This window comes from Oncorhynchus mykiss, chromosome 10 (assembly GCF_013265735.2).
Source record: "Oncorhynchus mykiss isolate Arlee chromosome 10, USDA_OmykA_1.1, whole genome shotgun sequence".
Taxonomy (NCBI): domain Eukaryota; kingdom Metazoa; phylum Chordata; class Actinopteri; order Salmoniformes; family Salmonidae; genus Oncorhynchus; species Oncorhynchus mykiss.
The window spans coordinates 54,954,278-54,976,017 of record NC_048574.1 but is presented as its reverse complement, the minus strand read 5'-3'; the positions used below and the strand labels follow the sequence as shown (position 1 = coordinate 54,976,017).

The 21,740-nt window shown below is 43.0% G+C and overlaps 1 protein-coding gene across 4 annotated transcripts in view; it reads right to left on the bottom strand.

Moving 5' to 3' along the window:
• The window catches only part of trim2a (tripartite motif containing 2a), a 66,166-nt gene that overhangs the window by 38,538 nt on the left and 5,888 nt on the right, over window positions 1-21,740 (bottom strand). For 2 of the 4 annotated variants that reach the window (XM_036933388.1, XM_036933393.1), the window contains exon 2: window positions 13,821-13,902. The exons of 1 other annotated variant lie outside the window; for it this stretch is intronic. The gene's annotated coding sequence lies outside the window, so the exon portion shown is untranslated. Of the gene's footprint in view, window positions 1-8,002; window positions 8,180-13,820; window positions 13,903-21,740 lie in introns of those variants that run through there. One more of the 4 variants, XM_036933389.1, reaches the window with a different exon arrangement.

Sequence of the window (21,740 nt, the reverse complement as noted above, 5' to 3'; positions counted from 1 at the left end):
AACTAGAAATGACCTACCATTAACAGGAGATCACTTATCAGAGCAATTAGAGCATACAAATCTAACCAACATTGCAGGTATTTTTTATTTAATTATTCTAGCCAGTTAACATTTAGGCAGTTTGTGAGGCAGACATCAAAGATACAATCTGATTGAGGCATCTACCACTATTATCAGTGACTATAGAATCCATAGTGCTGAATACCATACAGTTGAAGTCGGAAGTTTACATACACCTTAGCCAAATACATTTAAACTCAGTTTTTCACAATTCCTGAAATTTAATCCTCATAAAAAATCCCTGTGTCAGTTAGGATCATCACTTTATTTTAAGAATGTGAGATGTCAGAATAATAGTATAGAGAATTATTTATTTCAGCTTTTATTTCTTTCATCACATTCCCTGTGGGTCAGAAATGTACATATACTCAATTGGTATTTGGTAGCATTGCCTTTAAATTGTTTATCTTGGGCCAATCGTTTCAGGTAGCCTTCGACAAGCTTACCACAAAAAGTTGGGTGAATTTTGGCCCATCCCTCCTGACAGAGCTGGTGTAACTGAGTCAGGTTTGTAGGCCTCCTTGCTCGCACACGCTTTTTCAGTTCTGCCCACAAATTTTCTATAGGACTGAGATCAGGGCTTTGTGATGGCCACTCCAATACCTTGACTTTGTTGTCCTTAAGCCATTTTGCCACAACTTTGGAAGTATGCTTGGATCATTGTCCGCCTGGAAGACCAATTGCGACCAAGCTTTAACTTCCTGACTGATGTCTTGAGATGTTGCTTCAATATATCCACAGAATTTTCCTACCTCATGATGCCATCTATTTTATGAAGTGCATCAGTCCCCCCTGCAGCAAAGCACCCACACCCCCACATGATGCTGCCACCCCAGTGCTTCACGATTGGGATGGTGTTCTTCAGCTTGCAATCCTCACCCATTTTCCTCCCAACATATTGATGGTCATTATGGCCAAACAGTTCGATTTTTTTTCATCAGACCAGAGGACATTTCTCCAAAAGGTACGATCTGTGTCCCCATCTGCAGTTGCAAACCGTAGTCTGGCTTTTTTTTAATGGCGGTTTTGGAGTAGTGGCTTCTTCCTTGCTGAGCGGCCTTTCAGGTTATGTCGATGTAGGACTCGTTGTACTGTGGATATAGATACTTTTGTACCTGTTTCCCCCAGCATCTTCACAAGGTCCTTTGCTGTTGTTCTGGGATTGATTTGCATTTTTCACACCAAAGTACATTCATCTCCAGCAGACAGAACGCGTCTTCTTCCTGAGCGGTATGACGGCTGCGTGGTCCCATGGTGTTTAAACTTGCGTACTATTGTTTGTACAGATGAACATGGTACCTTCAGGCTTTTGGAAATTTCTCCCAAGGATGAACCAGACGTGTGGAGGTCTCTTTTGAGTTCCCCATGATGTCAAGCAAAGAGGCACTGAGTTTGAAGGTAGGCCTTGAAATACATCCACAGGTACACCTCCAATTGACTTAAATTATGTCAATTAGCCTATCAGAAGCCACAACATCGTTTTTTGGAATTTTCCAAGCTGTTTAAAGGCACAGTCAAGTTAGTGTATGTAAACTTCTGACCCACTGGAATTGTGATACAGTGAATTATAAGTGAAATAATCTGTCTGTAAACAATTGTTTGAAAAATTACCTGTGTCATGCACAAAGTAGATGTCCTAACCGACTTGCCAAACTATAGTTTGTTAACAAGAAACTTGTGGAGTGGTTGAAAAACGAGTTTTAATGACTCCAACCTATGTGTATGTTAACTTCAGTCTTCAACTGTACGTAATTAATCCATAAAAGGGGCAATCTGCAGTTGCTACATCAAATGTTTTATTTTTTATGTAATGATATGTACCCATTGATTCTTGAAGAATACAACTTAATATATACAGTGCCTTCGGAAAGTATGCAGACCCCTTGACTTTTTCCACATTTTGTTACGTTACAGCCTTACATGCTGACCAGACAGGACACGTCGTGTGTGCGAGCGTTGTAAAACAAATGTAGAAATCCATGTTATTCAATTATTGCACCCACACTGCTCAAGCGCGCCAATGAGTGTCTGCGATGCCAAGGACAAAAATGAAGTCATTCCTATTTCTGACACAGATAGCGCTGCAAGTCCTGCCTCTCCCATCTCCTCATTGGTTTATAGAAGCAGGTACCCACGTGCCATCTCCTCATTGGTTATACCCATGTGGGGGATTGAAAGATGAACTGTTTTGCTGGTTGTCGTGGTAATACTATGAAAGTTTAGATGCCAATCACCATATAAGTTCAAAGATGAAAAAGCCTGGGAGGAGAGATGACTAGAAACAATTCGGTTGACCGTTTTATGTGTGGATTAATTGTTGGAGTAGAGAACCTTGTGCATTTCAGGTAAAATTACAACTCAATGTGTATATCCCAGGACAAATTAGCTAGCAACAGCAAGCTAGCTAAATAGGACAAATTAGCAAGTGCAAGCTAAATTGCCATAAATGTTTAATGCTTTTCGACCTGTCCCCAAATTAATGTCATTGGTTCAGAGTTTGTTTTGATATTTTAACCTGCGTGTCATGATCGTGTTTGGTGTAGGGGGACAAAATACATTTATGCACGATGCCTCAAGTGCGCAGCCAGTTTGGGTTCCGTTTAATTCTAAAGTTGAAAAAAAAAAAACAATCTTCAGTAATCTACACACAATACTGAACGATAACAAAGAAAAATAGCTTCTTTTTTTTTTTACATTATTACATAAGTACTCAGACCATTTGCTATGAGAAATTGAAATTGAGCTCAGGTGCATCCAATTTCCATTGATCATCCTTGAGATGTTTGTACAACTTGATTAGAGTCCACCTGTGGTAAATCAATTGATTGGACATGATTTGGAAAGGCACACACGTCTATATAAGGTCCCACAGTTGACAGACGAGGTCGAAGGAATTGTCCGTAGAGCTCCAAGACATTTTGTCGAGGCACAGATCTGGGGAAGTGTACCAAAACATTTCTGCAGAATTGAAGGTCCCCAAGAACACAGTGGCGTCCATCATTCTTAAATGGAAGAAGTTTGAACCACCAAGACTCGCCCAACTGCGCAATTGGGGGAGAAAGGCCTTGGTCAGGGAGGTGACCAGGAACCTGATGGTCACTCTGACAGAGCTCCAGAGTTCCTCTGTGGAGATAGGAGAACCTTCCAGAAGGACAACCATCTCTGCAGCAGTCCATCAATGAGGCCTTTATGGTAGAGTGGCCAGACGGAAGCAACTACTCAGTAAAAAGGCACATGACAGCCCGCTTGGACTTTGTCAAAAGGCACCTAAAGACTCTCAGACCATGAGAAACAAGATTTTCTGGTCTGATGAAACCAAGATTAAACTCTTTGGCCTGAATGCCAAGTGTCTGGAGGAAACCTGGCACCATCCCTACGGTGAAGCATGGCAGTGGCAGCATTATAATGTGATGCTGTTTTTCAGGGGCAGGGAAATTAGTAAGGATCGAGGCAAAGATGAACGGAGCAAAGTACAGAGAGATCTTTGATGAAAACCTGCTCCAGAACGCTCAGGTCCTCAGACTGGGGCGACGGTTGACCTTTCAACAGGACAACGACCTTAAGCACACAGCCGAGACAACACAGGAGTGGCTTTGGGACAAGTCTTTGAATGTCCTGGAGTGGCCCACCCAGAGCCCAGACTTGAACCCAATCGAACATCTCTGGAGAGACTTGAAAATAGCGGGGCAGTGACGCCCCCCAACCAACCTGAACGAGCTTGAGATGATCTGCAGGGAATAGGAGAAACTCCTACAGGTGTTCCAAGCTTGTAGCATCATACCCAAGAAGAATCAATGTTGTAATCACTGCCAAAAGGTGCTTCAAGAAAGTACTGAGTAAAGGGTATGAATAATAATACACACACACACACACACACACACACAAAAGTTTGGGGTCACTTAGAAATGTCCTTGGATTTTAAAGGAAAGCAATTTTTTTGTCCATTAAAATAACATAAAATTTATCAGAAATACAGTGTTGTAACGGGGTGAGTGACCCGCACCTAAGATACTGGAGTGGGCCAGCTCTCTGAGGAGAGACACATGGAACGAGGGGTTAATACTAACCTCGTTCAGTCTCCTCAGGACTTTAAATGGCCCCACATAGGCACCGGAGTGGTGGTGCTGGGAGATGGAACCCCTGGCAGCGTGCCACCATCCCATCAAACTCCTTGGGAAGGGCGAGACCCATCCCACTGGGACCGGGTGCAGGGGAGGCGAGTAGTGGAGACCCCTGTTGTGCTGGTGGGGGCTCTGGAGGGACTCCCTGTGTCTCCCAGCGGTCCATAGTCTGGACGACACGGTACATGACAGCGCCGAGATGGTGAGGCATCGTGTTCCTGGACGCGCTCCTCTATCTCCACAACGGGGGCACCCGCTATTGCTGACTCCATTGATAGGAGTGGAATTCTGTAACGGGGTGTGTGACTGGTTGCCGGGAAGTCAGGCGCAGGAGAGCAGAGATGGGTGATAACAGGAGAACTTTAACATACACCCTGGCCCAAAGGCACAGGCAAGTCAGCACAAAGCACAACCACGGTAACATAAACCGGATTAAACAAAACAAACAAACCTAGCACAAGCCAGCCTGTAGCGTAACACCCTACACAAAGAACAATTCCACACACAGACATGAAGGAAACAGAGGGTAATATGCATATAGTCTGATGAGGGAATGTGAACCAGGTGTGAGGGAAAACAAGACAACAAATGGAAAATGAAAGGTGGAGCGGCGATGGCTAGAAGACCGATGAGGTCGACCGCCGAACTCCGCCCGAACAAGTCGTGACAAGTGTAGACATTGTTAATGTTGTAAATTACTATTGTAGCTGGAAACGGCAGATTTTTTATGGAATATCTACATAGGCGTAGAGAGGCCCATTATCAGCAACCATCACACCTGTGTTCTAATGGCACGTTGTGTTAGCTAATCCAAGTTTATAATTTTAAAAGGCTAATTGATCATTATAAAACCCTTTTAGCACACCTGAAAACTGTTGTCCTGGTTAAAGAAGCAATACAACTGTCCTTCTTTAGACTAGTTGAGTATCTGGAGCATCAGAATTTGTGGGTTCGATTACAGGCTCAAAATGGCCAAAAACAAAGCACTTTCTTCTGAAACTCATCAGTCTATTCTTGTTCTGAGAAATGAAGGCTATTCCATGCGAGAAATGACCAAGAAACTGAAGATCTTTTACAACGCTGTGTACTACTCCCTTCACAGGACAGCGCAGACGGTCTCTAACTAGAGTAGAAAGAGAGGTGCACAACTGAGCAAGAGGACAAATACATTAGTGTCTAGGTTTGAGAAACCCGCCTCAACGTCAACAGTGAAGAGGTGACTCTGGGATGCTGGCCTTTTAGGCAGAGTTGCAAAGAAAAAGCCATATCTCAGACTGGCCAATAAAAATAAAATATTAAGATGGGCAAAAGAACACAGACACTGGACAGAGGAACTTTGCCTAGAAGGTCAGCATCCTGGAGTCGGCGCTTCACTGTTGACCTTGAGACTGATATTTTGTGGGTACTATTTAATGAAGCTGCCAGTTGAGGACTTGAGGCGTCTGTTTAAAAAGGGACAATCAACTGCTAATTGTCCCTTTATAATCTATTATGTTGAAATTGTTGCTTAATTGTCAGGATAATCCTCATCTTGGCTATCTATACCGCAGTGTTTTCATCTCAGTCTCTCTTTGTTGAGAGGGATTTGTCGGTTCAATGTGTTTGTTGGAAAGGGTGCGTTAAGTCCCCCACCCCCACTCTGTGCGTGGACACACACAAATCTAAAGCATCCACTGGGCCCACGCAGTAGGGATGGGATGATGAGAGATCATGGAGATATCGGGAGGGGAAGGGGGATGGTACAGATCTCTCTCATCCTCCCACCCACAAGTATATTAAGACCATCTCCCACCCACAGCTATAGATAGAGGCTTTGGTCATTGCGGTTTAAACCAAAAGGCATCCTGATGCTGTTAGATGTTGTTACATAATGCCATGGCAGCCATGTTTGTGCCTGCTGGGCAATATTGACCCCTAGCAGTTCAGGGAATGTTCCTAATGCTCAATATACTGCATCTCTTCTCCCACTCCCTGGTAGTCAGAGGAATATAGCTATATACCGGTATGCGTGCTTTACTGAGAAGAATACTCAAACATTGCCTTTGTACTCAATGTTGAACATTGTTTTTCCCCTTTGCTGTGTATCTGTGAAGGCCTGTCTTTTTCATAAGTGCTCTGTCCATGACAAAAACACTCACTCTACACTCTGCACTGTCTGAGGATAGCAGATATGTCAATGAGAAGAGTCAGTGTGTGTGTGTGTGTGTGTGTGTGTGTTCCAGTCACCTTAAATTACAGTGTACAACTGTGCTAGCGTCTGTGCAACAGAAAACATGGACTTTGCACATCTGTCAACCAGAGTCAGATACACTTCCCATTTCAGCCGTCACTGAGCAGTCAGCCATACCATGAAAAACACTGCATCTGTGAGACTGAGAAGCAGTACTGTTAAAGGATCACTTTACTGAAAAACTGTCTTTTGGTATTTTGTTCATTAGTCCACTGCTAATACTATCCCCCAAAACAGTGCACGCCAGCAGTCAAGTTTTCAAGATAGAGCACGATCAGTACAGAGCAAAAACTGTAATGAGTTGAGCATGTTTTCATGTTTTTGACGCAAACTATCCCTTAGCACACTCAACCATAAATGTATTAGCTAAATGCAAATAAAAATGCTAAATGTTTCAGAGCTAACATGAACACAATATAAACCACTTGACTCAATATCAACCAAGAGATTATCAGATAGATATAAAGAAAACAGTTCATGGAACAATGAAGGGAAATAGGCAAAGGAAACATAATTTCATAAGATGAAATACAAAGCAGACCTCACTAAAATAGTCCATTAATTCACAAATATATTCTAAGCAAGATAAACTCCCATGAAAATAGGAAAATATCTTCAAAATAGCATATTTCATTCCAATTATAATATATGGTTGGAATTTGATTGTATCGCATCATAACCCACTTAAGATTTCAGGGCTTGACTCGCTACAGAGCCCCACACCCATTGTAGCCCATATAGCTGCCCAGAACTGTCTGCATGATGAACAGTGGACCAGTGCAACCCCCAGATATCAAGTTTCATCACCCCAGCAATTGATACACAGGTCTTGTCCCAAATGGTACCCTCTTCCCAATGTAGTGCACTAGTTTTGAACAGAACCCCCCTATTTAGTGCCCTACTTTTGACCAGGGCCCATATGGCTCTAGGTAAAAGTAGTGCACTATATAGGGACAATGGTGCCATTTGGGATACAAGCCACACTCTCACAGCCCTCCTCCTATCAATGTATCATCAGTGTCTGGTTTCCTCGCATGGGCGTCAGTCTACAGCCTGCCCACGCTGATAAACACACACACACACACACACACACACACACACACACACACACACACACACACTGGGAGAACAACTGCAAGTGTCAAACACCTGACAAACAAAAATACTGTAAACGAATGCACACACACAGGCTATGTGTACACACAGTAAGACCTAAGTTCAACATTCAGCCACCAAACCATTGCTCAGTGTTGTGATAGGATGTTACTATTCAAGAAAATAATTCCAGTAATATTTCAAGAGATAAGGTATTTGAGTGAAATGAGGATGTCACCTATGGATCTTTCCCTTGACATTGTATGTGTCTAGTCAACTAATTATCTCTGACTGTTTGTGTTAGAGGGGCAGACCTACAGAGACACACAGTTAGTGACGTACACAGACTTCACACCACACACCCAACTATCCCCCCAAAGGAGACACTATGCAGATAATACAACTTCCTCCTTTCTTCATTTATCTCTGTCAATGTCCCTCGTTTTTCCCTTCTCTCTCCATCCTCCCTTCTCCAAGCCCAGAAAACACCACTTACTTGAACTCCATGGCTGTTCTGTTTCTATCTCCTCTCTCTTCCCTCTCGGTATGTGAGAACGTCCACACAGATCTCCCTGTCACATAATCCGTCTCATCTCTGACACGGTGTGTGTGTGTGTGTGTGTATGTGAGGGAGCGTATGTGTGTGAGAGGCTGGAGCTGTTACGATAATGCAAACAGACTGACAGAGAAGCCACCAGCTGAGCGCAGCAGGAGGGAGGAGGGGCATCACTGTCAGGGGAGAGGCATTGACCAATCGCAGAGCTCAGTGAGGCTTGGGGGTGGCCACATGTGTGTGTGTGTGTGTTTGGCTTGTAGCCCCACAGGGCCAGAGGCGTTACAGGCAGAAAACAACAGACTTCACTAGATAAGGAGGGAGAGAGTAAGGGATGTGTAACAGGAGGAGAGGAGAGGGGGGAAACAAACAGAACATGCCGGAAGCCACTCATGATTTGAATGTCATGTTTTAGAAGAGCATGTTCTGCATGGTTAGAAAGGGATGGCAATATTTGTATTTACAATGGTGTTTGTGTTTTATACTGACTCACCAGGTGAAATATAGTAAATCTATTTATTTAAGTTCTATTCAATCCAAGGTAAAAGTACTATAATACCGTACATAATAAATGCATTGTCGTAAGATGTGGAACCAGCATGGGAACCCATTTGACATAAATGTATGTATATAGAACAGTACTGAATGAATCAGGCACCTTTTCCAGTGCCTAAAAAAAACAAACATTGCAGTACATTGAATTTGTCATTGCTGAGGTAATTAACTGGTTTAAACTTCAGGACTTCTACATAAAGTCCCCGATGAAGAGTGGCGGTAAAAACATCTGCACGCTCCATTAGCCCTCAAAACCAAACAAGCGGTCATTGAGTTCTCCCCCATTATGGTTTCATGGTCTTCTACACACCTCTGATGATAGGTCTGAGTAAATGGTTGGCCAAAAAAATGAATATTTTGGCCAACCATTCACTAACCAGAGATTAGTACATCCTTGTAATAGAAACAATATGGTAGTAATGTATTTCCCAAAAGGTATTTACACAAAGTGGTGTCCAATAACTAACTTCAGCCTTGCGGCAACAGCACAGTCTTTTAATGGAGAAACAGGAAAAGATAATCAACCTTTACTGCTCTTTGCATGCATCTTCCATTTGTTTGTTATATGGCAGGCCAGCGGGAGAAGGGCTCAGCAGTGATGCTTTGAATCATACCAGAGAAAATGAATACAAGAACCAAAGTGAGCAAAACAGTACTAAATAGTAGTCAAAGCCCCTGAGGCTGGGGAAAAGTATGGTTCAAGAGGTTAAGTTCGGGGCAATAAAGTAGAAAAGCTAGTCCTTTGTGGAATAGGCCTTTATCAGTAGATTTTTAAATCGACAGGGAGTGTTTTGTGACGGTTTTGGATTCGGTTCCATTTAAGTCCCTAGCCGTTACCCCATATTCTTACCCATTCAGTGTTCACAGATGTGGACGGACTGGATAAGTGGAAGCAATACGGCAATGGCTTCCCCCCTATCTCACTAAATAGGCTATGCTTAATTTGCACTATTAGGCCTACTGTTTTCACTGATCAAGTAATTTCAGATCTGTGAACAGCAGAGGTGGGGGCTAAGGGAAGGGTCTAGTGGCCAAAATGGAACAGGGCACTAGGAGTCCAGTACCAGGCCCCTCCAGCATCTTCTTGGGTCGTGTTCATTAGGGCACAAAGTGGCGAAACATTTTGTAACAGAAAACAAAAACAAGCATTTTTTATTGGAGTTCAAGTCAAATCAAATTTCCCTCCCAGTTTCAGTCCCATTTCTTCAGATTGGTGTCTAATGAACATACACCAAGAACACTACCCAGCTGACATCCCAGCATCCTTTGGAAAAGTACTGAGTCACATTGGTATAGTTGTGTGTGCAGTTATTGATCAGGCAAAGCCACTACAGAGCTAAAAGCTGAAGTGTTGTTGGCCTCACAAGGCCTGGAGCAAAACACTAGTGGATGATGAATGAATATGCAGACTATTGACTAAAGTTGTGCCAATTAAGAATTATGTTATCACTTCTTGCAAAGTCTTCACTAAAAGACCATACTCATGAAATACATGCAAAAATACAGTAGAGAGCAAATTGAGCACCAATTTATTTTATTAATTATTATTTGGCTGTCCCAAAAACTCTCTGCTTGTTTGTCTAAGGCAAGGGTCAAACTCAAATCCTGGAAGGCGGAGTGTCTGCACGTTTTCGCTCACTCCCTTGCCATTGATTGATCATTTAAGGTAATTGAATAGTTAGGAATCCCCCTCCTTGTTGTCTAGATCTTAACTGGACACAAATTGAAAGGAAATAACAAACACCAGCAGAAAAACAGCACTCTGGGAAATGAGTTTGACACCCCTTATGTAAGGATAAACATTGTAGGTTATATATTTGTTCATTAACCAACAGGTTGTCAAAGTAGTCTTGTGGTTTGTGGTCCACAGACCTGAAACGACAGAGTAGGTGTAAGCAATAGCTCCAACTAGTTTTTGCCATGTTGCTTTTACTCAGATGTGTGAAGGGGAGTGAACAAGGGCAGGGAGAAATCTCCCCAAACAAAGATAGTATGTTAAGGCACGGGGGAGAGATATACTACTTCCTCAAAATGACTTTACCTACAAATCACCAGGATCAAGGGAGCACTGGTCATAATAACATGCCACTCACTGAAGCTCCCTGGGGTCTTGAAAACAACAATAAGAGTCTGGTGAACAGTGCTGTGTGAGTGTATATGTCAGACAGCAGAAGGACCACTCTCTGCACAGAGGGCAGTAAGGCTAACTCAGTCTATCCTGTTTGGGTCTGGTGCCACTGATGCCAACAAAGCCTTCCTCTTAAATATCCTTCAATCTCCCTATCTCTCACAGCACAGCCATTGGAACTGCAGCACCGCACTGGACAATGAAAGAATCACTCATGTTGTCAACACACACGAACAAACATAAAATACATGTATGCAGACAGACATACAGACCGAGAAAAATACAGAGATCCCTAGCCCTATCTCCCCCCTTCAAAAAAACCCACCACACACACATTCTCTCTAGCCAATATTTCCCTATGCCACAGACCTGCCCTTGGGGAATTTCCTCTCTCCCTCCTACTGTAATGCTATTGGCAGAGCCTAATAATGCCTGCAGCAATCACCAAATGCATTTGTTTCCTCCCTAACCACTTCCACCCTCACTTAAAGGGATTAAGACCCTGAAGACCCTGTACATCGGGACAGAGTGTACTTGGTTGACTCAACAGAGGTTTGCGTACAGCCTAGCTGGCCTCTGTGTTAATAGATGGTAGAAGGGCTTCTCTGATAATGTCCACTGGTCATTCTATATAACAAATATACACTTACTGGGATACAAGTGTGAAAGATAGTTGAGTGATCATGCCGAACATGGTGTACAATGTGTAAAACAGCCGAGGTGATAGCGCAATGACCCTGGAATAAAAAACGTAATGTGTAGGGTGGGTGGATTTACAGGTTTACTCGCTCTGGATTGTCAGTACTGCATGTTTTCTTGGCTGTCGTGCCGTGGCTGTGTCGGAATCGACTGCTAGTAGAACTTATTAGTATGCCTTCCCATAAGGGAGTGCCCGGGGTTGGCACAGCCATGGCACGATACAAGAGGATATAATGTGATAAGACTAATTTTGACTTGCAGTCATTAGCGGCCATTAGAATCTTTCTTCCTTTTTTTTGTCGGAATACAAAAGGATATAATGAGGTGAGTCAAGGAGATGGTCTGATGGTCTCAGTGACAACAGACCTAGATATTGGGGGAGGTTTTAGTGGGTGGAATGTTAGGACAATTGGAGGTTTACAAAGTTGCAGCTACAGTATGCTTAGCAGTGCAAATTATTATGGTACAACTATATGGACACTTAATCATCATGGTGCTTTTTAATGGTAAGTTTACAAACATTGGTTGTGGTAAGTATAATTGAAACTTGGGTATCATTATGGTAAGTGGGAAAATAAGTATAGCAAGTTATAATTTAATGGCTTAGCAGATCATAAAAAAAAGAAGATCCATTTTTACATGGCTAAAAGAGAAAAAATATAATATCTATTGTTTACAGGAAACTACAAATAGAAATATAGATGAGGTTGGGTGGGAAAAGTACTGGGAGGGAGAAATATATTTTTTGTCATGGGCAAAGACACTCAAAAGGGGTGATATACTAATTAAAACACATTTTCATCCGATTGTGCAAACAGATCCGCAAGGAAGATGGATTACTTAGAATATGCTATTGGACAAAAAAACAGATCTAGCTAATTAATCTATATGGGCCAAATAATGATGATCCACACTTTTTCAAAAATATATATAATAATCTATTGAGCTCACAAGCAACGAAATAATCTACTATTATGGTGGGAGAACATAATACGGTTTTAAGTACCTCAATGGATCATAAAGGAAGTCATTCTACAAACCATTACCCTCAGGCACTTAAGGAGATCACAAAGATCATGGATACATTATAGAACTAGTGGATATATGAAAAAAACCCTGACCTAGTGAGATATACAAGGAGGAGGCTTAATCAAGCTAGCCGTCTTCATTACTTCCTAGTCTCGTTCTTGCTGGCATCAAACGTTTTAAAAAGTATTAATAGGAGACCGAATGCGATCAGACCACCATCTAATTGGCCTCCAAAAACTCTTATAGAATTTCCATGTGGACGGGGATATTGGAAATGTAATCAAAGACTATTGGATGACAATTTGTTCTTAGCTATGACAAAATAATTCATAATATATATATATTTTTTTGTGCAACATAGGTACAGCAGATCCCCTTATTGTATGGGACACTTTCAAATGTACTTTTAGAGGCGATTGAACGCAATACTCATCATTAAAACAAAAACAGTTTAGGTCAAAAGAGATTAGACTAATAAAGTAAATAGAGGACGATGCAGGTAGATGGTAATGGAAACTGTATTATAGAGACACAAAATAGGTAGGTTAGAGGAAAAACAAAAATAAATGATTGTTCTTGAATAACTACCTCCAAGTGTAATGTATTACAAAAATAAGGTGAATTGGATGGAAAAATGGGGAAAAATGCACAAACATTTTCAAAACAGAAATTCTACCAAAAATTATTTTATTTTATTAGTTATCCATGATTCACCAAATTATATTTTGAAAGAAGAAGCAAAATATTTGAAGCATCTGTTTCTTTTCAGTCTCCATTTCCACTGAATGATGTTAACTGTAAGGATTTATTTCTTAATAATAATAATGTCAAATTAACACAGTTACAGAAAGACCAGTGTGAAGGCCAACTTACAGAAGAGGAACTTTTTGAGGCAATAAAATCTTTTCAGTCTGGAAAAACACCCGGGCTTGACGATATACCAGTAGAGGTATATCAGACCTGTTTAGACGTACTCAAAGAACCATTATTAGCATGTTTTAATTACTCTTATACAAATGGTAGACTTTCAGGTACTCAACAAGGTGGTCTGATTGTCAAGTACTGACCATAGTTCTGTTATTTTATCTTTGTTTTAGTATGGTCAGGGTGTGAGTTGGGTGGGCAGTCTGTTTGTTTTTCTATGTTGGTTTTTGAGTTCGGCCTAGTATGGTTATCAATCAGAGGCAGCTGTCAATTGTTGTCCCTGATTGAGAATCATACTTAGGTTGCCTGGGTTTCACTTTTGGGTTGTGGGTGTTTGTACCACACGGGATTGTTTCGTTCATTTCACATTTATTGTTTTGTATTTCGTAGTGTTTATGTATTTTAATAAACATTATGGACACTTACCACGCTGCAAATTGGTCCTCCGATCCTTCTCGCTACTCCTCCTCAGAAGAGGAGGACGAGGTTCGTTACACTGATTTCATTACTGCAAACATATAGAATAAAAAGGTTATACCAGATATTGTTCATCCTGATCAGACAGATTTTTTACATGGACGATATACTGGAGATAATATACGACAATTACTTGAAACAATTGAACATTATGAAACATTGAAGAAAACATGTGTCTGGTCTTCATAGCAGATTTTGAAAAGGCATTTGAAATTGTACAATTAGAATGTATATATACAGTGGGGAGAACAAGTATTTGATAACCTGCAAAATCGTCAGTGTTTCCTACTTACAAAGCATGTAGAGGTCTGTATTTTTTTTAGCAATAGGTACACTTCAACCGTGAGAGACGGAATCTAAATCAAAAATCCAGAAAATCACATTGTATGATTTTTAAGTAATTAATTTGCATTTTATTGCATGACATAAGTATTTGATACATCAGAAAAGCAGATATTAATATTTGGTACAGAAACCTGTGTTTGCAATTACAGAGATCATACGTTTCCTGTAGTTCTTGACCAGGTTTGCACACACTACAGCAGGGATTTTGGCCCACTCCTCCATACAGACCTCGCCAGATCCTTCAGGTTTCGGGGCTGTCGCTGGGCAATATGGACTGTCAGCTACCTCCGAAGATTTTCTATTGGGTTCAGGTCTGGAGACTGGCTAGGCCACTCCAGGACGCTGAGATGCTTCTTACGGAGCCACTCCTTAGTTGCCCTGGCTGTGTGTTTCGGGTCGTTGTCATGCTGAAAGACCCAGCCACGACCCATCTTCAATGCTCTTACTGAGGCAAGGAGGTTGTTGGCCAAGATCTCGCGATACATGGCCCCATCCATCCTCCCCTCAATACGATGCAGTCATCCTGTCCCCTTTGCAGAAAAGCATCCCCAAAGAATGATGTTTCCAACTACCATGCTTCACGGTTGGGATAGTGTTCTTGGGGTTGTACTCATCCTTCTTCTTCCTTCAAACACGGCGAGTGGAGTTTAGACCAAAAAGCTCTATTTTTGTCTCATCAGACCACATGACCTTCTCCCATTCCTCCTCTGGATCATCCAGATGGTCATTGGCAAACTTCAGATGGGCCCGGACATGCGCTGGCTTGAGCAGGGGGACCTTGCGTGCGCTGCAGGATTTTAATCCATGACGGCGTAGTGTGTTACTAATGGTTTTCTTTGAGACTGTGGTCCCAGCTCTCTTCAGGTCATTGACCAGGTCCTGCCGTGTAGTTCTGGGCTGATCCCTCACCTTCCTCATGATCATTGATGCCCCACGAGGTGAGATCTTGCATGGAGCCCCAGACCGAGGGTGATTGACCATCATGACTTAGATAGTAATACAGAACTCTGCAGGCTATCTCTGCAGTAGATTGCAACACCTTTGGCAGTTCTATCTTGGTGGAAAACGCTATAGTTAGGAATGGAAATGTCAAGGTTTTTGGTGGTTTTCCTAAGCCAGGATTCAGACATGGCTAAGACATCTGGGTTGGCAGAGTGTGCTAAAGCAGTGAGTAAAACAAACTTGGGGAGTAGGCTTCTAATGTTAACATGCATGAAACTAAGGCTTTTACGTTTACAGAAGTCAACAAATGAGAGCACCTGTGGGGTGGGAGTGGAGCTAGGCACTGCAGTACCTGGATTAACCTCCACATCACCATAGGAACAGAGGAGAAGTAGGATAAGGGTACGGCTAAAGACTATACGAACTGGCTGTCTAGCACGTTCAGAACAGGGAGTAAAAGGAGCAGGTTTCTGGGCACGATAGCATAGATTCAAGGCATAGTGTACAGACAAAGGTAAGGTAGGATGTGAGTACATTGGAGGTAAACCTAGGCATTGAGTAATGAAGAGAGAGATACAGTCTCTAGATATGTTTAAACCAGGTGATGTCATCGCATATGTAGGAGGTGGAACAACATGGTTGGTTAAGGCATATTGAGCAGGGCTAGAGGCTCTACAGTGAAATAAGACAGTAATCACTAACCAGGACAGTAATGGACAAGGCATATTGATATTAGAGAGAGACATGCATGCATAGCCAAGTGAACATATGGGTCCAGTGAGTGGTTGGGCTGGCTGGGGACACAGCGATTCAGACAGTTAGCAGACCGATGCTAACAAGCTAACAGTTAGTAGGCCGGGGCTAAACAAGCTAGCAGCTAGTAGACCGGGGCAAGCTAGCAGTTAGCAGGCCGGGTTAGCAAGCAAGCATACAGACCGGGCAGGTAAGCTAGCAGTTAGCAGGCCGGGGCCGGAAACTAGCAGTTAGTAGACCGGGGCAAGCTAGCAGTTAGCAGGCCGGGTTGGCAAGCAGTTAGCAGGGGCTAGCAGTTAGCAGACCGGGTTAGCAAGCAAGCAGTTAGCAAGGGCTAACCGTTAGCAGACCGGGCAGGCAAGCTAGCAGTTAGCCGACCGGGTTAGCAAGCAAGCAGATAGCAGGGGCTAGAAAGTTAGCCTTTGGGGGACGTCGGGGGGTAAGTCTGTTTTTGCCTCTTCGTGTGGTGACATCGATACACCAGTCATGGAATTAGTTGGGTTCCAAGTAGCTCTAGGTAGCTAGCCGGCCTAGCTGGTTAGCATAATGGGCCTTCAGCGGGCGTCGCGCCTGAGGGGCCTGTTGGGAGTCCTCAGGCAGATTATGTAGGTATTCCAGTCGTAGGGGATCTGCGGGGTTCCACGCCCCGTACCGGCTGTAGAAGGGGTCCGGATATTGTAGCCCAGGAGTATACTTCGGTGGTAGCACAGGAGCCCTGGCCGGGCTAGCTTCAAGCTAATTTGTGCTTGCTCTGGGATGGAAACGCTAGCCAGGAGTAGTCATCCGGGATTGTGGTTAGCTAGTTGTGAAGATCCAGATGAAAATGTTCAGTTTGAGGTAGGAATCCAGGGATAAAAATAACCGGTCCGTTATGCTCTGGTTAGTCACGCTGTTCGAACTGACGAGAGCTTTCCGAGCTGAAGGTTAGCTGATGACCGCTGGCAATGGTTTGCTGACTGATAGCTGGTAGTTAGCTGGCTAGCTTCAGTTGAGGGATTCCAGATCCGAAGTAAATCTAAATACTTTAGGAGAAAAAAAAGCAGATCCACGCCACATTGGGTGAGGCAGGTTGCAGGACAGTATTTAGAAAAATATGTATAACGATATATACAAGGGACACGAAAGGACAAAGACGTCTGACTGCTACGCCATCTTGGATTGCAATGTATGCATTGTTGTTACATATAAAAGCACCATATATGTAAAATGTATATGTAAAATGTATGTATATGTAGCAAAGAAGCTGTAAAAAAACTAAGATATTTGTCCTCCGAAGAGGGATAGGGATAATATACACTGCTCAAAAAAATAAAGGGAACACTAAAATAACACATCCTAGATCTGAATGAATGAAATATTCTTATTAAATACTGTTTTCTTTACATAGTTGAATGTGCTGAACACAAAATCACACAAAAATTATCAATGGAAATCAAATTTATCAACCAATGGAGGTCTGGATTTGGAGTCACACAAAATTAAAGTGGAAAACCACACTACAGGCTGATCCAACTTTGATGTAATGTCCTTAAAACAAGTCAAAATGAGGCTCAGTGGTGTGTGTGGCCTCCACGTGCCTGTATGACCTCCCTACAACGCCTGGGCATGCTCCTGATGAGGTGGCGGAAGGTCTCCTGAGGGATCTCCTCCCAGACCTGGACTAAAGCATCCGCCAACTCCTGGACAGTCTGTTGGTGGGTGGAGCGAGACATGATGTCCCAGATGTGCTCAATTGGATTCAGGTCTGAGGAATGGGCGGGCCAGTCCATAGCATCAATGCCTTCCTCTTGCAGGAACTGCTGACACACTCCAGCCACATGAGGTCTAGCATTGTCTTGCATTAGGAGGAACCCAGGGCTAACCGCAACAGCATATGGTCTCACAAGGGGTCTGAGGATCTCATCTCGGTACCTAATGGCAGTCAGGCTACCTCTGGCGAGCACATGGAGGGCTGTGCGGCCCCCCAAAGAAATGCCACTCCACACCATGACTGACCCACTGCCAAACCGGTCATGCTGGAGGATGTTGCAGGCAGCAGAACGTTCTCCGCGGCGTCTCCAGACTGTGACATGTCACATGTGCTCAGTGGCACCAGTGGCGAATTTGCCAATCTTGGTGTTCTCTGGCAAATGCCAAACGTCCTGCACAGTGTTGGGCTGTAAGCACAACCCCCACCTGTGGACGTCAGGCCCTCATACCACCCTCATGGAGTCTGTTTCTGACCGTTTGAGCAGACACATGCACATTTGTGGCCTGCTGGAGGTCATTTTGCAGGGCTCTGGCAGTGCTCCTCCTGCTCCTCCTTGCACAAAGGCGGAGGTAGCGGTCCTGCTGCTGGGTTGTTGCCCTCCTACGGCCTCCTCCACGTCTCCTGATGTACTGGCCTGTCTCCTGGTAGTGCCTCCATGCTCTGGACACTACGCTGACAGACACAGCAAACCTTCTTGCCACAGCTCGCATTGTTGTGCCATCCTGGATGAGCTGCACTACCTGAGCCACTTGTGTGGGTTGTAGACTCCGTCTCATGCTACCACTAGAGTGAAAGCACCGCCAGCATTCAAAAGTGACCAAAACATCAGCCAGGAAGCATAGGAACTGAGAAGTGGTCTGGTCACCACCTGCAGAACCACTTGCTAATTGCCTATAATTTCCACCTGTTGTCTATTCCATTTGCACAACAGCATGTGACATTTATTGTCAATCAGTGTTGCTTCCTAAGTGGACAGTTTGATTTCACAGAAGTGTGATTGACTTGGAGTTACATTGTGTTGTTTAAGTGTTCCCTTTATTATTTTTTTGAGCAGTGTATATATATATATTTTTATAAAAAAATAATACGTTCACCACAGTCAGTGGAGATTAGAACAAAATAGGGAGAGGAACCAACGAGAGGAATCCACATTAGACTTTTGAGACGAACTCCTAGAATCACCTTTTCACATACAAAATAATAATCCCCATAATGTGGATGGAACAATATCTGATCAGGATTCAGTGGTTAGGAGCCACTTCAATGAATGAAAGTTCACGTATGTTGGCCTCAGCGGAAGATGAGATAAGAGAAGGGAGTTGGTATAAATCTGCTTGGAAAGAGAAACAGAGGTTGCGTCCCAAATTTAGTGCACTACTTTTGGGCAGAGCCCATTTGGGATGCAGACAGAGAGCTGTAGCAGACTGTTAGCATTGAACCCGGAGAGGATGAGATGAGTGGGCAGAGAGCTTACATGCTATTTCATGCTTGGATTGGTTGCAAGATGAGAGCCCTGGAACTACAGTACGCACACACAGACCTAGACATGTACAGACAGACAGACAGAAAAACACACACACAGACACACACTATTATCCTAGATACAGCATTGAGGTCAGGCATAGCTCATCCATTTACACAACTATCTTCTTCGCTAAGACAACTCATCAGTTCAGTCACTTAAACCTAAATCTACTCTATTGCTTCTCTGACTGTAAACAATTACGAGCCACCTTTTCAGGGTACATTGACCCATTTTACCAGCCACCACATCACACCAATAAATTATGGGTGCCATGGAAACAAGCTATTGTGTGTGTGTGTGTGTGCGTGCGTGCGCTTACATCCACTAAGTTGACTGTGCCCTTAAACAGCTTGGAAAATTCCAGAAAATGATGTCATGGCTTTAGAAGATTCTGATAGGCTAATTGACATCATTTGAGTCAATTGGAGGTGTACCTGTGGATGTATTTCAAAGCCTACCTTCAAACTCAGTGCCTCTTTGCTTGACATCATGGGGAAATCAAGAAATCAGCCAAGACCTCAGAACAACAATTGTAGACCTCCACAAGTCTGGTTCATCCTTGGGAGCAATTTCCAAACGCAGGAAGATACAACATTCATCTGTACAAACAATAGTACACAAGTATAAACACCATGGGACCTCACAGCCGTCATACCGCTCAGGAAGGAGACGCATTCTGTCTCCTAGAGATGAACGTACTTTGGTGCGAAAAGTTCAGATCAATCCCAGAACAACAGCAAAGGACCTTGTGAAGATGCTGGAGGAAACGGGTACAAAAGTATCTATATCAGTTACATTGTGTTGTTTAAGTGTTCCCTTTATTATTTTTTTGAGCAGTGTATATATATATATTTTTATAAAAAAATAATACGTTCACCACAGTCAGTGGAGATTAGAACAAAATAGGGAGAGGAACCAACGAGAGGAATCCACATTAGACTTTTGAGACGAACTCCTAGAATCACCTTTTCACATACAAAATAATAATCCCCATAATGTGGATGGAACAATATCTGATCAGGATTCAGTGGTTAGGAGCCACTTCAATGAATGAAAGTTCACGTATGTTGGCCTCAGCGGAAGATGAGATAAGAGAAGGGAGTTGGTATAAATCTGCTTGGAAAGAGAAACAGAGGTTGCGTCCCAAATTTAGTGCACTACTTTTGGGCAGAGCCCATTTGGGATGCAGACAGAGAGCTGTAGCAGACTGTTAGCATTGAACCCGGAGAGGATGAGATGAGTGGGCAGAGAGCTTACATGCTATTTCATGCTTGGATTGGTTGCAAGATGAGAGCCCTGGAACTACAGTACGCACACACAGACCTAGACATGTACAGACAGACAGACAGAAAAACACACACACAGACACACACTATTATCCTAGATACAGCATTGAGGTCAGGCATAGCTCATCCATTTACACAACTATCTTCTTCGCTAAGACAACTCATCAGTTCAGTCACTTAAACCTAAATCTACTCTATTGCTTCTCTGACTGTAAACAATTACGAGCCACCTTTTCAGGGTACATTGACCCATTTTACCAGCCACCACATCACACCAATAAATTATGGGTGCCATGGAAACAAGCTATTGTGTGTGTGTGTGTGTGCGTGCGTGCGCTTACATCCACTAAGTTGACTGTGCCCTTAAACAGCTTGGAAAATTCCAGAAAATGATGTCATGGCTTTAGAAGATTCTGATAGGCTAATTGACATCATTTGAGTCAATTGGAGGTGTACCTGTGGATGTATTTCAAAGCCTACCTTCAAACTCAGTGCCTCTTTGCTTGACATCATGGGGAAATCAAGAAATCAGCCAAGACCTCAGAACAACAATTGTAGACCTCCACAAGTCTGGTTCATCCTTGGGAGCAATTTCCAAACGCAGGAAGATACAACATTCATCTGTACAAACAATAGTACGCAAGTATAAACACCATGGGACCTCACAGCCGTCATACCGCTCAGGAAGGAGACGCATTCTGTCTCCTAGAGATGAACGTACTTTGGTGCGAAAAGTTCAGATCAATCCCAGAACAACAGCAAAGGACCTTGTGAAGATGCTGGAGGAAACGGGTACAAAAGTATCTATATCCACAGTAAAAACAAGTCCTATATCAACATAACCTGAAAAGCTGCTCAGCAAGGAAGAAGCTACTGCTCCAAAACCGCCATGAAAAAGACAGATTATGGTTTGCAACTGCACACGTGGACTAAGATCATACTTTTTGGAGAAATGTCCTCTGGTCTGTTGAAACAAAAATCAAACTGTTTGGTCATAATGACCATCGTTATGTTTGGAGGAAAAACGGCTTGGAAGGTTTGGAAGCCGAAGAACACAATCCCAACCGTAAAGTACAGGGGTGGCAGCATCATGTTGTGGGGGTGCTTTGCTGCAGGAGGGCCTTGTGCACTTCACAAAATAGATGGCTTCATGAGGGCGGAAAATTATATATTTAAGCAACATCTCAAGACATCAAAAGTTAAACATGTATTGCAAATGTTTATCAGCACAGCATTATGACAGCATTTTCTAAACTGCAGTTTAGAAA